Source organism: Bos javanicus, chromosome 2 (assembly GCF_032452875.1).
Source record: "Bos javanicus breed banteng chromosome 2, ARS-OSU_banteng_1.0, whole genome shotgun sequence".
Taxonomy (NCBI): domain Eukaryota; kingdom Metazoa; phylum Chordata; class Mammalia; order Artiodactyla; family Bovidae; genus Bos; species Bos javanicus.
The window spans coordinates 121,084,877-121,101,421 of NC_083869.1; the positions used below are offsets into that span (position 1 = coordinate 121,084,877).

The 16,545-nt window shown below is 48.4% G+C and overlaps 1 long non-coding RNA gene across 2 annotated transcripts in view; it reads right to left on the reverse strand.

Moving 5' to 3' along the window:
- LOC133230995 (uncharacterized) overlaps positions 1-16,545 on the reverse strand; it is a 40,370-nt gene that overhangs the window by 8,540 nt on the left and 15,285 nt on the right. The window contains exons 1-2 of one of the 2 annotated variants that reach the window (XR_009731010.1): positions 7,002-8,199; positions 101-271 (exon numbers count right to left, since the gene is read on the reverse strand). This is a non-coding gene — a long non-coding RNA (uncharacterized LOC133230995). Of the gene's footprint in view, positions 1-100; positions 272-7,001; positions 8,200-16,545 lie in introns of those variants that run through there. The other variant, XR_009731009.1, reaches the window with a different exon arrangement.

Below are 16,545 nucleotides of genomic sequence, written 5' to 3' on the forward strand. Positions count from 1 at the left end.
ACACTTAGTATTATTGGGGGATATCTGATTACAGACTGAATTCAGGCTCAAAGAGAATCTGAGAAATGCAGAAAAGCCCTATGTTGTAAATCAAACTCACCTGTAATTCCACCCAGACGCACCTTCTTGTGATGACTTTCTTACCCAGAGTGGAGTTGCCCTCTCTCACCCTCCAAGAGAATGACCCCTGTGCTTCCCGGCTGGGCAGGTAGTGTTGGGGGTGGATATGGTCTGCATTTTCTGAATCCTCTCTGGGCCTCAGCTTTCCCGTCTGGAAAGGAAAGGGTTGAAGTAATCAGGGAAGATAAATAGATTTAATTTCCTATACAAACTGCTGCCTCAAATGGCTCTGGGTTCAGAGTGCCGTGATCAATTAATCATGTCTGCCATGGATGCAGTGGCTGCAGAATGGAGCAGTGGTGTATACACGTACCCTGAGTAGCCAGAGAAGAGCCTAAGAAATCCCTAAGAACCCCTTCAGTTTTTAATACTCTAAAAACCTTTCCCCCTTTTCATTCTATTAATACTCCCAGTTTTAGATCCTGGCTTCCTCTGGGAAATGGGGAGGGAATCCTTGCTTCTTCTCCCACTTCACACCTGTCTTCAGCAAGCTTCTGGGGTCTGGTACCCAAAATAGCTCCTACTTAACATTCTCCAAGTTGTACCTTCTCTGCAGAGGCCAACTTAAGGCTCTCGCCAAGTCAGGCTCCAAATGGGGGAACTGGAGAGGGAGGAGGATTTGGGTGTTTCCTTCACTAAAAATGAAACATGCAAACTGCAAGTCTGCTAGCAGCCATTCCTCACCAGCCCAAGCTCGGACATTTGAATATTAAATAACTCCGTGCAAATGAATACAAATGAGCACCTCTTCTCTCCTTGCCCCTGCAATTCTCTGGGCAGTAGGGCTTTCAGTCCAACCTGAGTGGATGGGTCTAGGGTCCAGATAACCCTCCCGGCAGGTGAGAAAGAACAGGGCCTAAAGGACTCCACTGAAAGATTTACCAGCTTCTGTTCTGGCGTGAGGGCTCTGTGAAGGGGATCTGAGCTCAGTAAGGGGACAGAGATCAAAGAGAGCTGGGGACTTTCAAGGGACAGGGGTGACCTCAATCAAGGGGGAGGCCCTCTGTAAAAGAGGAAGGACTCAGTGGTGAGGGGGCTGCTGAGGAAGGGGGAATAAATCTCAAGAATCTGAGGCATGGTCCCACTGCCCATCCCTTCTCCCTCTCCCAGTCCTGGAGGCCTGCCATGGGCTATAACCTGAGGGGTAAGCGAGGTGGTCCCTGAGATCCCTGGCTAGGGCCATCCCAGGGTTCCAAATTGCCTTTCTGGACCTCCGAGGTGAGAGGAAACACCCAGGAAATGAGAAAACCTGGAGAGACTCTCAAGTCCACAGTGACCCCAGGCCAGACTACCCTCTCACTGGCTTCCAGGGCCTTGCTCTCAGCCCTGACTCCTGAGCCCCTAAGACCTCACAGTTTGCTGCTGAGGACTGTTTGGTGTTGCTTGCCTGAGCCCCCACCCCCCCACACTGGGCCCCACCCCCATCACTGAGCCCCCATTCCCTTCGCTGAGCCTCCAACCCCCTTCACTGAGCCCATCCTCTCACTGATTCCATATCTCCCTAATGGAACCTTCCACCCTGAGACCAATGCTGCATCCCCAGTCTGGTACACCCATTTCAGCATGTCCTTGTCTTTGTCATGGTCCAGGGCACAGACCATGAGACAGAGGAGCCAGAGGCAAAGGGATCAATAATAGCCTGGAAGGAGAGCCCAGCTAAGGGCCTTCTTGGTCAGGTTCCATGATGGCTCTGGGCCCGCTCTGCCAGTGAGATGGATGTTGAGATGACACTGCAGGCAGAGAGGCAGCCCTCACCCGCTCACCCACAGCTTGCTAAGATTCAAGCCAGGGGCTGCAACACAAGAGCAGGCATCAGTCCCACCCCGATCCCCTGAACAAGCGCTGCGCTGTGCACATCCTTCCCATCCCCTCCACCGCTCCCCTCAGGCCGGCCCAGGGTTGGTCAGGGCCACACAGGAAGGCCGGAAACAGGACACCCAGGCAGCAAGGGAAAAAGGCTGTGAGCTGCAGGGTCAGGGACACAGAGTCAGACCTGCAGGCAGAGAGACTGTGGCTCACACTCCCAAGTCTGGAGTGGTGGGATGGCCACGGGGTGTTCCAGGCATCTCCAGGACACAGAGAAGCAAACCCACAGTAGGGAGACCCAAGTCAGGGAGGTGGGAGCCGATGGTGATCCTTAGTGACCTGGACAGGGGCACGAGGGTCACAAGCCCCACGGCACAGCCCACCTTTGGACAGAGCCCCAAGGCTCCGTGGCTGACTTCACTTACTTCGGTCTCAGAAGAGCCACCACAGCTCAGCCCTGCCAGCCCTGTGTGGGGCACTGTCCCCAGCTTCAATGAAGCAGCTGAAATCAGGGTCTGGATTCAAGGGAGTTGTATATGCTCTAGATGCCTGGCTCACCCACAGTCCTGGGAGTTAGGAAGCTTTACTATGAGGAAAGCTAGTGGAGGTGATGGAATTCCAGCTGAGCTATTTCAAATCCTAAAAGATGATGCTGTGAAAGTGCTGCACTCAATATGTCAACAAATTTGGAAAATTCAGCAGTGGCCACAGGACTGGAAAAGGTCAGTTTTCATTCCAATCCCAAAGAAAGGCAATGCCAAAGAATGCTCAAACTACCGCACAATTGCACTCATTTCACGTCTTAGCAACATAATGCTCAAAATCTTTCAAGCTAGGCTTCAACAGGACATAAACGGAGAACTTCCAGTACAAGCTGGGTTTAGAAAAGGCAGAGGAACCAGAGATCAAATTGCCAACATCCATTGGAAAAAGAAAAAGAATAAGCATAAGAAAAAAGCAAAAGAATAAAAAAAAAAAAAACCACTTCTGCTTCATTGACTAGGCTAAAGCCTTTGACTGTGTAAATCACAAAAAACTGGACAATTCTTAAAGAAATGAGAGTGCCAGACTACCTTACCCGTCTCCTGAGAAACCTGTACGCAAGCCAAGAAGCAACAGTTAGAAGCAGACATTGAACAATGGACTGGTTCCAAATTGGAAAAGGAGTACATCAAGGCTGTATATTGTCACCCTGCTTATTTAACTTCCATGCAGAGTACATCGTGAGAAACGCCAGGTTGGATGAATCACAAGCTGGAATCAAAAGTGCCAGGAGAAACAACAACCTCAGATATGCAGATGATACCATTCTTATGGCAGAAAGCCAAGGGGAGCCTCTTGATGAAGGTGAAAGAGAAGAGTTAAAAATCTGGTGTAAAACCCAATATTCAAAAAATGGCATCTGGTCCCATCGCTTCATGGCAAATAGATGGGGGAAAAATGGAAACAGTGACAGATTTTTTTCCTGGGCTGCAAAATCACATGGACAGTGACCACAGCCATGAAATTAAAAGACGCTTGCTTCTTGAAAGAAAAACTATGACAAACCTAGACAGCATATTAAAAGGCAGAGACATCAGTTTGCCAACAAATGTCTGTATAGTCAAAGCTATGGTTTTTCCAGTAGTCATACAGATGTGAGAGCTGGACCATAAAGAAGGTTGAGCACCAAAGAATGATGCTTTCGAACTGTGGTGCCGCAGAAGACTCTTGAGAGTCCCTTGGACTACAGGGAGACCCAACCAGTCATTCCTAAAGGAAATCAACCCTAAATATTTATTGAAAGGATTGATGCTGAAGCTGATGCGCTAATACTTTGGCCACCTGATGTGAAGAGCCGACTCACTGGAAAAGACCCTGATGCTGGGAAAGATTGAGGGCAGGAAGAGAAGGGAGCAACAGAGGATGAGATGGTTGGATGGCATCACTGACTCAATGGGCATGACTTGGAGCAAACTCCAGGAGCTAGTGAAGGACGGGGAGCCTGGCATGCTGCAGTTCATGGGGTCATAAAGAGTCAGACACAACTTAGCGACTGAACGACAACAACATAATCTGAACCAAGTTGCCCAATTGCCCTGCCACTAACTGGACCAGAGGTGAGTCTGGATATCACTCAGCTGGCCATAAATTGCCCTCCAGGAGTCAGATTCACTGAACAAAGCAGATCATCTCTTGGAGAATAAGGGAGCAGCCCAGAAAGAAGCATGGACAGGGTCACGAGATCATAGGAGCCAAGCTGAGCAAGGAGTCTAGGCATGCAGGACGTGCAGGAAGGACAGAAGTGAAGGCTCAGAATGACCGAGCCTCTGTGACACTAAAGGTCAGACTTGGGAGCCTGCAGCTGTGACCAACACAAGGCTCCAGGTCAGGGGAGCTGTTTGCTTCCTGAACACCTCTGGTGACCTGGGAGGCCTGGAGATGAGGGCCACCTCCCTGTCTTCCTTAAGCCCCATCTCCTGAAGCCCAGGGGCTTTCCTGGTGGCTCAGATGGTCAAGAATCTACCTGCAATTCAGGAGACCTGGGTTCGATCCTTGGGTTGGGAAGATTCCCCTGGAGAACGGCATGACAACCCACTCCAGTATTCTTGCCTGGAGAATCCCCGTGGACAGAGGAGCCTGGCTGGCTACAGTCCATAGGGTCGCAAAGACTGAGTCGCTCTTAGACTGAGTGACTAAGCACAGCACCTGAAGCCCAGGGTGAGTGTTTCCGTGGTCCTCATCTGAAGGAGACAAAGGGATACCGCTTCTCCGCTCCTGCCTCTCTGGCTCTTCCCAGCCCATCCAGAGGGGGCCACAAAGGGTAGTAAGAGTCCTGGACCTGAAGTCCAAGATGAGATTCGAGTCCTGTTTTGCCAGGTATCTGGCTCTCAGCATCTCAGTATTCTCCTTAGAAATACGGGGAGTAAGGCCTGCCCTGGGGGCTGTTGGGAGAGTGAAATGAGATTGCAGTGAAGAGCTTGTTCCAGCCTCTCCCTGGGGGTCCGCCGTCCATGCTCCTTCTGGCTCTTGGTCCCGTTTCATTTTTCCCATCCCTGTACCAGAAAGGCATCCAGGACTTCCATCAATATGAGACCCTCACTCCAATCAGACTCCCTTAGGCTGGGAGGCGGCTCCAGACACTTCCCCCAGAGTCTAGGGTTCTGATCTAAAAAAGGAGGCCTCCAGGGGACATAGGTCAGACGAATGGTGGAACGGTGGAATTTCAAAACTTGGGACCGCATAGCACAGAGAACTCTGCTCAATATTCTGTAATAACCTTACAGGGAAAAGAATTTGAAAAAAAAAAAAGATACATGTATATGTATAATTGAATCATTTTTCTGTACACTTGAAACTAACACAAAATTGTTAATCAACTATACTTTAATATAGAATATGTAAAGCAATTATCCGTCAATAAAAAATAAATTTAAAAATAGAGAGAATAAAAATTAAAACAAACAAAAAACTTGTGACCAGCTAGCACAGAGATTGCTCCATGTGGCTCCTTAGTCACATTTTCCCTCAACCCAGTGCCTCAGTCCATGGGAGGGGGCCCCCAGAAAGGAAGCCGGGCTTCGGTTAGAAAAGCAAGTCCGCCAGGCCCTGGGGCACACGTGAGTCTGTATCACCTCCGTTCTGGGTATGACGCCCCATGGGAACTGCCTTGAGCCACCTTTCCTCATTTCTACTCTTACCTCATCACCTTTATGCGTTTTTCTCTGGGACCAGTGGCCAGTCAGCCCCAGACTAACCCCCCACCCCTCAACCCAGCCCCTATAAGCATGAGCTCTGGAGCTCAAGAGACTGGGGTTCAAATCCTGCCTCAGCTACTCCCCGACTGTGACCTGGGCAAGCTGTCTCACCTCTGAGCAAGACTGGAGTGAATGAAATGACAACACAGGAATAGCCAAGCCCTTCCTCCTTTCCTGAGCCCTGGACTGGGACCACTGATGGGGAGGAGGCCAGGGGTCTTACCCTGAGTGGTAGAAGTCATGGGATCAAATGCACATGCCTACCATGGGAACTGCTGTGGTCACTGCGGTACTTTGAGCCCACGTTCTCATTTGTCAATTGGAGGTACAACTGCTGAGCTAATGTTAGGGCTCCTTCTCTAATCACAGAAGGCTACCTGGAGGAAGTGACAGAGACTCCGTTTGGGTGGAAAGAAGGCAAACTGCACAGAGGGGACTGCCCTTCAAGACAGGAGGCTGGCGGGGGAGGGGCAGGGATGGCAGGGAGGTGAGTCACCAGGAAGGGAGGGGGACACAGAGGCTGGGGTTTTTGAAGGCTCAGGGGTCAGTGGGTAGAGGTGGCTCGATGTGGACTCACAAACGTTCAAACCTGATCTCAGAAGACTGCTAGCAACACAGTTACACAAGCCCTTGTCCACCTGGTCCCACCAATGCACACTGGAAACACACTCAGAGACATTCACACACTCCTGTAGCTCAGGACATTCACGGAGTCACCCCCAGACACAAGCACACACTCAGGGACATCCACACACTCCTGTATGCTCAGGACACTCACGGAGTCACCCCCAGACACAAGCACACACTCAGAGACATTCACACACTCATCCATGCGTAACTATATCCACACCTTCAGACACCTTCATACAAGCTCCTGTCGACAACATCCACATGTACAAGGGCAAACACAAAGGCACACACTTGCACACTCAAGTGCACTCACAGAGACACAAAAAGGAATGCACTCAGGCCCAGGGATACTCTGGCACACTGAGAGGTATCTGTGCACTGTGCACGGGGGCACACCAAGACACCCTCAGTGACACACATTCTTGCACATTTGAGTACGTTCTCACAGTCAAAGCCACACACTTGTATGCACACGCCTGTAGGACTCTGGAACATTCACGGATGTTCGGTCAGGTATAGCACGGCCAGGTACACTCACACAGTCTCCCCAACCCACCGGTGCAGCCACCACCACCCCCTCCAGCCAACCGGGCTGAACTCTCTCTCCACCCACTTCCCACCATCCTCTGGGGCCTCGGGGGCCTCCCTCCGGAGCTGGGGGAGGGGATGGGGCGGGGTTTGCCCTGCTGATGTGGCAACTCCACTCACCTGCGGCTGGCTGCACCCTCTCCATGGAGAAAAGCTTAAAGGAGCAGGAATCCCCCGGGGCTATAAACCAACCCCCCCAAACCCAGGTCTCTGCCCTTGTTTCTCTGATGCAAAAAGCGAGGTCTAGCGATGGTTCAGACGATGAATGGGACTGGCAACCAGGACTCCAGTGCTAGGAGCCGGCTGCCGAGGGGACGCTGGTGCTGGGAACAGGAAGACTGGGTTCCAGGCTCAGCCCACCTCCACCAGTCCTGGCCGGCTGCCTGCGGAACCTGCTTCTCCTCACTGTTCCCCATCACCCTGCCAGGCACTCCCATCCCCTGGCAGTCCTGTCTCCTAGCCAGCTGCACAGGCCCAAGCCAGAAACACACACACAGTCACTGCAACCTGTTGACCCAACCTTCCCAGTTTCCCTCAAACCTAGGCTGGAAGGAGACAGCCTGTGCCGTGGGAATCCCAGCTCTGCTACTTCCCAGCTCTGTGACTTAAGGCAGGCCACTGCTCTCCTCTGAGCCTCAGTTTCCTCATGTAGAAATGGGGTGATGGTCACACCTACCTCCCAGGATTGGATTGGTGAGCGAATTAAATAAAGGTGGAGGCTTCAGGGTCATGCCCAGGGACTCAGGACAGGCTTGGTGAATGAAGGGAAGACACATGAAGGACTTGTTGGATACACAGAGCTGGGCCATGTCTCCCCTGCTGAAGCCTCTCTGATCTCGTCACCTCTTGGGGGATCCTACAGGACCAGCTACTCCCAGATTTCCTGTTAGTTTTGCTGCTGCTTCCAAAGCCCCTGATCACTACCATGGTGAGAGGAAGGCCCAGCTGGTGGGCAGGTGACAGGTGTGGAGAGGGGTCAAGGGGGCACAGCCATGCCCGTGGGAGCCACCAGTCTGATGGGGAAGATCCAGCTCAGCTCTGCTCCTGTTTAATCAGACCCAGTCTGTCCTGAGACCAAGACTAGCTAGTGGGGGAGATATGGCCCTGCCCCAAGGGTTCCAAGTCTGATGTGGGAAACAGCCTAATCCAAGAGCACTCTGGTGGCTAGGGAAGACACTCCCTGGCCCAGCCCCGCAAACTACTTGGGGAGACATACACTTCCCCTGGGAGTCCCAGTCTGATGGGGACAATTCACCGTCTCTAGGGGTTCCCAGGCTGGGAAAGGAGACACAACTGTTCTCAAGGACCTTAAGTCACAACAGAAGAGAGAGCCTGCATACCTCAGACACAAAGGTACCTCAGACACTGAGAAGCAGAAGTGAGCACAGATGAATGCGGCTCTGTGCACGTGCCTCTTGCATATGACTGTGACTCTGTGCATGCGTGTGACTCCGTATGTGACTGTTGCCTCTGATTCTGAGATTAGGCATGTGCCTCTGAGTTGAGGCCGTGCTTCCATTCAGTGAGTGGACCCAGTTGTGTCTAATCACTCTTCAAAGGCCATGCATTCACTGAACATTCACTGAACATTCACCAGTCCCAGTTGCTGGGCCCCTCCCAGGGATGCTATGCAGCCTTCAAGAGGTGCAGTTTCCGCTTTCAGAGGCATCACTACAAAAAAGCGGTGGATGAAGCACTGAAAAAGCAATCTCCTGTGCTGCCATCTGTTTAGAAGCACAGGGGGCGGCAGGTGCATAGGGAAGGTGGACTTCCTGGAAGAGGTGATATTTAAGCTGTGCCCTATCAGGGTTTATAGCTGAGGGAAAGGCTGTTCTAATTAGAGGGAACAGGACTTCCCTGGCAGTCCAGTGGTTAAGAATCTGTGCTTCCACTCCAGGGGGCATGGGTTCAATCCCTGATCCAGAAACTAAGATCTCACATGCCCTGTGGTACTGACAACAACAACAACAAAAAAAACCACCAAAAAAAAAACCCAACAACAACTAGAGGGAACAGCATGTGCAAAGGCCGTGTGGACCTGGGAAGAGAGCCCAGAAAAGGTTTTTCTGGAGGAAGTGACTGGGTGAGATTTTGGAAGAAGTAGGTAGACAAGCAGAGAAGGTAATGGCACCCCACCCCAGTACTCTTGCCTGGCAAATCCCATGGAGGGGGGAGCCTGGTAGGCTGCAGTCCATGGGGTCGCTGGGAGTCGGACACGACTGAGCAACTTCACTTTCACTTTTTACTTTCATGCATTGGAGAAGGAAATGGCAACCCATTCCAGTGTTCTTGCCTGGAGAATCCCAGGGACGAGGGAGCCTGGTGGGCTGCCATCTATGGGGTCGCACAGAGTCGGACACGACTGAAGTGACTTAGCAGCAGCAGCAGCAGGTAGACAAGGAGAAGGCATAGCTTCAGTTTAGTGGGTGGAGGGTGTGGTATAGACTAGCCAGAGGAAGTCGGCTGGCCTGAGCCTGTCAGTCACTCCAGACCCTTTGTGACCCTTTGGACTGTAGCCCACCAGGCCATTCTGTCCATGGGATCTTTCAGGCAAGAATACTGGAGTGGGTTGCCATGCCCTCCTCCAGCGGATCTGATTTTCATGACCCAGGGATCAAACCCGTGTCTCTTGCATTGCAGGTGGATTCTTTACCCCCTGAGGTAACAGGGAAGCCGTACTGTACCTAGGGGTGAAAGGCAGTATACAGAGGAACCTGAGGGTCTGAAGGGGAACCTGCACTTCCAGAGAGAGGAGACAGCTGCTGAGCGGTGGGTTTAGGGGGTGAGCTCCTCGACTAGCCTCTGGGCTCTCCTAGGAGAGAGACCCAGCCCAGGGAGCCTGGGGAAGGCCTCCCAAGTATCCTTAGCAGTAAAGGGAATTGAATAATAGCTCCCTCACAGGGCAGAGGGTAGAACTATCAATACAGTAAATGCACTTACTCAAGTCGCTTTCCGCTGAGCTCTGCAAGAGCGCCATTTATTCCTCTCAGTTCAGTTCAGTCGCTCATTCGTGTCCGACTCTTTGCGACCCCATGAATTGCAGCACGCCAGGCCTCCCTGTTCATCACCAACTCCCGGAGTTCACTCAAACTCACGTCCATCGAGTCGGTGATGCCATCATCCTCTGTTGTCCCCTTCTCCTCCTGCCCCCAATCCCTCCCAGCATCAGTCTTTTCCAATGAGTCAACCCTTCGCTTGAGGTGGCCAAAGTACTGGAGTTTCAGCTTTAGCATTCCTCTCAAGAACTGTATTATTTGGTTTCCATTTTAATGCTGATGAAGCAGGCTCAGAGAGGCTCAAGGCTACAGAGCGCGCGGAACGCGAGAATGAGCGGTCTGGATTAGACTCAGCCTGGCTCCTTCCCTTGAGTCCCACCGCCTCTCAGCACGCGAATGCGCCTTTTAAATCGGTAACAGCTGGTTACTGCTGGATCCGGTGCTGTTACTATTATTATGGTTTATTATTATCACTGTGATACCCGAAGAACCAACTTGATTCATCATCGCGGGCTCCACCTTCCCCGCCTCCCGCGCTCCCTCGGTCCCTGAAAACTCTAGGCCCAGGCGACCCCGCGCGGCCACGGTGGGAACAACAATCCCTGGGGCGAGGGGTCCTGGAGGGGGTGTCGGTGTGATGGCACCCCCTGGAGGCAGTGCTCGGTATTGCGCCAGAGTCCGACGGAAGAGTGCGGCGTCCTCTGCACCCTTCGTAGTGTGCAGACCGACAGTGGTCCTGGAGGGCTGGAAGGAAGGAGGAAAGAAAGGGAATAACACTTATCAAGCGACTCCGGTACACTGGGCAAGGTGCTGGGCATTTTCTCATTTAACCCATCAGTTCAGTTGCTCAGTCGTGTCTGATTCTTTGTGACCCCATGGACTGCAGCCCACGAGGCCTCCCTGTCCATCACCAACTCCCAGAGTTTACTCAAACTCATATCCATTGAGTCGGTGATGCCATCCAACCATCTCTTCCTCTGTGGTCCCCTTCTCCTCCTGCCTTCAATCTTTCCCAGCATCAGGGTCTTTTCCAATGAATCAGTTCTTTGCATCATGTGGCCAAAGTATTGGAGTTTCAGCTTCAGCATCAGTCCTTCCAATGAACACCCAGGACTGATCTCCTTTAGGATGGACTAGTTGGATCTCCTTGCAGTTCAAGGAACTCTCAAGAGTCTTCTCCAACACCACAGTTCAAAACCATCGGTTCTTTGGCGCTCAGCTTTCTTTATAGTCCAACTCTCACATCCATACATGGCTACTGGAAAAACCATAGCTTTGACTAGACGGACCTTAGTTGGCAAAGTAATGTCTCTGTATGCTTTTTAATATGCTGTCTAGGTTGGTCTTAACTTTTCTTCCAAGGAGTAAGCGTCTTTTAATTTCATGGCTGCAGCCACCATCAGCAGTGATTTTGGAACCCCCCCCAAAATGAAGTCTCTCACTGTTTCCCCATCTATTTGCCATGAAGTGATGGGACCAGATGCCATGATCTTAGTTTTCTGAATGTTGAGCTTTAAGCCAACTTTTTCCACTCTCCTCTTTCACTTGCATCAAGAGGCTCTTTAGTTCTTTGCTTTCTGCCTAAGTGTAGTGTCATCTGCATATCTGAGGTTATTGATATTTCTCCCAGCAATCTTGATTCCAGCTTCATCCAGCCCAGCATGGATGTACTCTGCATATAAGTTAAATAAGCAGGGTGACAATATACAGCCTTGACATACCCCTTTCCCTATTTGGAACCAGTCTGTTGTTCCATGTCCAGTTCTAACTGTTGCTTCCTGACCTGCATACAGATTTCTCAGGAGGCAGGTCAGGTGGTCTGGTATTTCCGTTTCTTGAAGAATTGTCCACAGTTTGTTGTGATCCACACAGTCAAAGGTTTTGGTGTAGTCAATTAAGCAGAAGTAGATGTTTTTCTGGAACTCTCTTGCTTTTTCGATGATCCAGCAGATGTTGGCAATTTGATCTCTGGTTCCTCTGCCTTTTCTAAAACCAGCTTCCAGTACATGTGGAAGTTCTCAGTTCACATACTGTCAAAGCCTGGCTTGGAGAATTTTGAGCATTACTTTAGTAGTGTGTGAGATGAGTGCAATCGTGAGGTAGTTTGAGCAATCTTTGGCATTGCCTTTCTTTAGGATTGGAATGAAAATTGACTTTTTCCAGTCCTGTGACCACTGCTGAGTTTTCCAAATTTGCTGGCATATTGAGTGCAGCACTTTCACAGCATCATCTTTTAGGATTTGAAATAACTCAACTGGAATTCCATCTCCTCCACTAGCTTTTTTCATAGTGCTGCTTCCTAAGGCCCACTTGACTTTGCATTCCAGGATGTCTGGTTCTAGGTGAGCGATCACACCATCGTGATTATCTGGATCGTGAAGATCTTTTTCGTATAGTTCTGTATAGTTCTTCTGTATATTCTTGCTACCTCTTTTTAATATCTTCTGCTTCTGTTAGGTCCATACCGTTTCTGTCCTTTATTGTGCCCATTCTTGCATGAAATGGTCCTTTGATGCCTCTAATTTTCTTGAAGAGATCTCTAGTCTTTCCCATTCTATTGTTTTCCTCTATTTCTTTGCACTGATCACTGAGGAAGGCTTTATCTCTCCTTGCTATTCTTTGGAACTTTGCATTCAAATGGATATCTTTCCTTTTCTCCTTTGCCTTTCAATTCTCTTTTTTTCACAGCTATTTGTAAGGCCTCTTCAGACACCCATTTTCCTTTTTGCATTTCTTTTTTCTTGGGGATGGTTTTGATTCCTGTCTCCTGTACAATGTCACGAACCTTGAATCTTCGTCCATAGTTCTTCAGACACTACCAGATCTAATCCTTTGAATCTCTTTGTCCCTTCCACTGTATAATCGTAAGGGGTTTGATACCTTACCTGAATGGCCTAGTGGATTTCCCTACTTTCTTCAATTTAAATCTGAATTTGGCAATAAGGAGTTCCTGATCTGAGCCACAGTCAGCTCCCAGTCTTGTTTTTGCTGACTATATAGAGATTCTCCATCTTTGGATGCAAAGAATATAATCATTCTGATTTCAGTGTTGACCATCTGGTGATATCCATGTGTAGAGTCTTCTCTTGTGTTGTTGGAAGAGGGTGTTTGCTATGACCAGTGTGTTCTCTCGGCAAAACTCTATTAGGCTTTGGCCTGTTTCATTCTGTACTCCAAGGCAAAATTTGCCGTTACTCCAGGCAAATTTAACCCCTACTCAATCTCATTTCTCAGGAGTGGAACTGGAAGCTGAGGTTCTGGGAAGGCAGGTAACTCGCCAGCAATGAACTGGAATTGAACCCAAATCTGCCCAAGTGTGTAGCCATAGCAGCAGCCCGTATAGGGTAAGTCCGGGCAGGAAAAGGCCATCTGACTGTCAGTATAAGCCCCTGGAAATCAGGTATAATGATAGCAATGATAATAAAAAAAAATAATTCAGTCATTAGGAGAAGACTCTTGAGAGTCCCTTGGACTGCAAGGAGATCAAACCAGTCAATCCTAAAGGAAATCAACCCTGAATATTCATTGGAAAGATTGATGCGGAAGCTGAAGCTCCAATACTTTGGCCACCTGAAGCGAAGAACTGACTCTTTGGAAAAGACCCTGATGCTGGGAAAGATTGAAGGAAGGAGGAGAGGGGGAGGACAGAGGATGAGATGGTCGGATGGCATCACCAACTCGATGGACATGAGTTTGAGCAAGCTTTTGGAGTTGGTGATGGACAGGGAAGCCTGGTGTGCTGCAGTCCATGGGGTCACAAAGAGTTGGACACGACTGAGAGACTGAACTAAACTGATACTGATTAGAGGGTCTCCATTTCCTGCCTTTGTGACTTTGGTCAACTAAACTGCTTAACTGCTCTGAGCCTCAGTTTTACATAAACATCAGCAAATGAGATTTTTACAGGTCTTATGCTCTAGGATTCTTCTGAGGATACATTGCACTAATGCAGACAAAATGCTTAGCTTAGGAATTCCCTGGCAGTCCAGTGGTTAGGATTACAAGCTTTTACTGCAGAGGCCCTGGGTTCAGTCCCTGGTGTGGGAACTGAGATTCCCTCAAACATCATGGAACTGGCAAAAAAAAAAACAAAACACACACACCTTCGCACCTGGCATGTAACATGTGCTCAAGAAAATAGATAATACTATTTGTTCATATGGCCATTATTTATTCAAAGCCTAACAGCTAGGGATACAGTAAGGGAGAAATACATGTATTTTTCTTGTTTTAATGATTTCCTAGTCTTGTGTTCTTAGGCTATAGCACGTTGTCTGGCTTAATAAATGTTGAAATGAATGAATGAAATATTAAAAGAGTGAATGAAGGAATGGACATACTGCAGTCAGTCAGTCCTTAGTTGCAGTTTCAGGAAGAGTAAGAGGGAGAAAAAAATTTTAAAATAATTGTCGCTATTTCTTGAACATTTACACTGTCAGGTACTTGACTAAATGCTTGCTTTTTGTATTCTCAGTTCATCCTCACAGCAAACTCATGAGATCAAAAGTAACATCTGATTTTACAGAGAAGAAGAAAATAATCTCTGTGAGTTAAGAACGATTTTCCTAAGGTAACCCAATGAGTAAGCTCAGAGGCAGGTTTTGAGCATAATAAAGGACAGAATCCACATCCAGTTGTGGATGTGACTGGAGATGGAAGTTAAGTCCGATCCTGTAAAGAGCAATATTGCATAGGAACCTGGAATGTTAGGCCATGAATCAAGGCAAATTGGAAGTGGTCAAACAGGAGATGGCAAGAATGAACATCAACATTTTAGGAATCAGCGAACTAAAATGGAAGGGAATAGGTGAATTCAATTCAGATGACCATTATATCCACTACTATGGGCAAGAATCCCTTAGAAGAAACGGAATAGCCATCACAGTCTACAAAAGAGTCTGAAATGCAGTACTTGGGTGCCATCTCAAAACGACAGAATGATCTGTTTATTTCCAAGGCAAACCATTCAGCATCACAGTAATCTATGTCCAACCATTAATGCTGAGGAAGCTGAACAGTTCTATGAAGACCTACAAGATCTTCTGGAACTAATACACAAAAAAGATGTCCTTTTCATCATAGAGGACTGGAAGGCAAAAGTAGGAAGTCAAGAAATACCTGGAGTAACAGGCAAGTTTGGCCTTGGAGTACAAAATGAAGCAGGGCAAAGGCTAATAGAGTTGTGCTAAGAGAACACACTGGTCATAGCAAACACCCTCTTCCAACAACACAAGAGATGACTCTACACATGGACATCACCAGATGGTCAACACCGAAATCAAATTGATTATATTCTTTGCAGCCAAAGATGGAGAAGTTGTATACAGTCAGCAAAAACAAGACCGGGAGTTGACTGTGGCTCATAAAATGAACTCCTTAATGCAAAATTCAGACTTAAATCGAAAGTAGGGAAAACCACTAGGCTATTCAGATATGACCTAATTCAAATCCCTTATGATTATACAGTGGAAGTGACAAATAGATTAAAAGGATTAGATCTGATAGAGAGAGTGCCCGAAGAACTACGGACAGAAGTTAATAACTTTGTACAAAAAGTGATGATCAAAACCGTCTTCAAGAAAAAGAAATGCAAAATGGTTGTCTGAGGAAGGCTTACAAATAGTAGGGAAAAGAAAAAAAGTGAAAGTCAAAGGAGAAAAGGAAAGATATGTCCATCTGAATGCAGTGTTCCAAAGAACAGCAAGGAGAGATAAGAAAGCTTTCCTCAGTGATCAGTGCAAAGAAATAGAGGAAAACAATAGAATGGGAAAGACTAGAGATCTCTTCAAGAAAATTAGAGGCATCAAAGGACCATTTCATGCAAGAATGGGCACAATAAAGGACAGAAACGGTATGGACCTAACAGAAGCAGAAGATATTAAGAAGAGGTAGCAAGAATACACAGCAGAACTGTACAAAAAAGCTCTTAATAACCTGGATAACCACGATGGTGTGATCACTCACCTAGAGCCAGACATCCTGGAATGCGAAGTTAAGTGAGCCTTAGGAAGCATCACTACAAACAAATCTAGTGGAGGAGATGGAATTCCAGTTGAGCTATTTCAAATCCTAAAAGATGATGCTTTGAAAGTGCTGCACTCAATATGCCAGCAAATTTGGAAAACTCAGCAGTGGTCACAGGACTGGAAAAGGTCAGTTTTCATTCTAATCCCAAAGAAAGGCAATGCCAAAGAATGTTCAAACTACCACACAATTCTACTCATCTCACACGCTAGCGAAGTGTTGGTCAAAATTCTCCAAACTAGGCTTCAACAGTACGTGAACTGAGAACTTCCAGTACAAGCCGGGTTTAGAAAAGGCAGAGGAACCAGAGGTCAAATTTCCAATATCCACTGGATGATAGAAGAAGCAAATGTGTATTAGCCACTCAGTCATGTTCAACTCTTTGCGATCCCATGGACTGTAGCCCATCAGGCTCCTTTGTCGATGGAATTCTCCAGGCAAGAATACTAGAGTGGGTAGCCATGTCCATCTCCAGGGGATCTTCCCAACCCAGTGATTGAACCAGCGTCCCCTGCATTGCAGGCAGATTCCTTACTGTCTGGGTCACCAGGGATGCCTGAAAAAGCAAGGGAATTCCAGAAAAACATCTACTTCTGCTTCATTGACTGCGCTAAAGCCTTGTGTGGATCCCAACAAACTGTGGA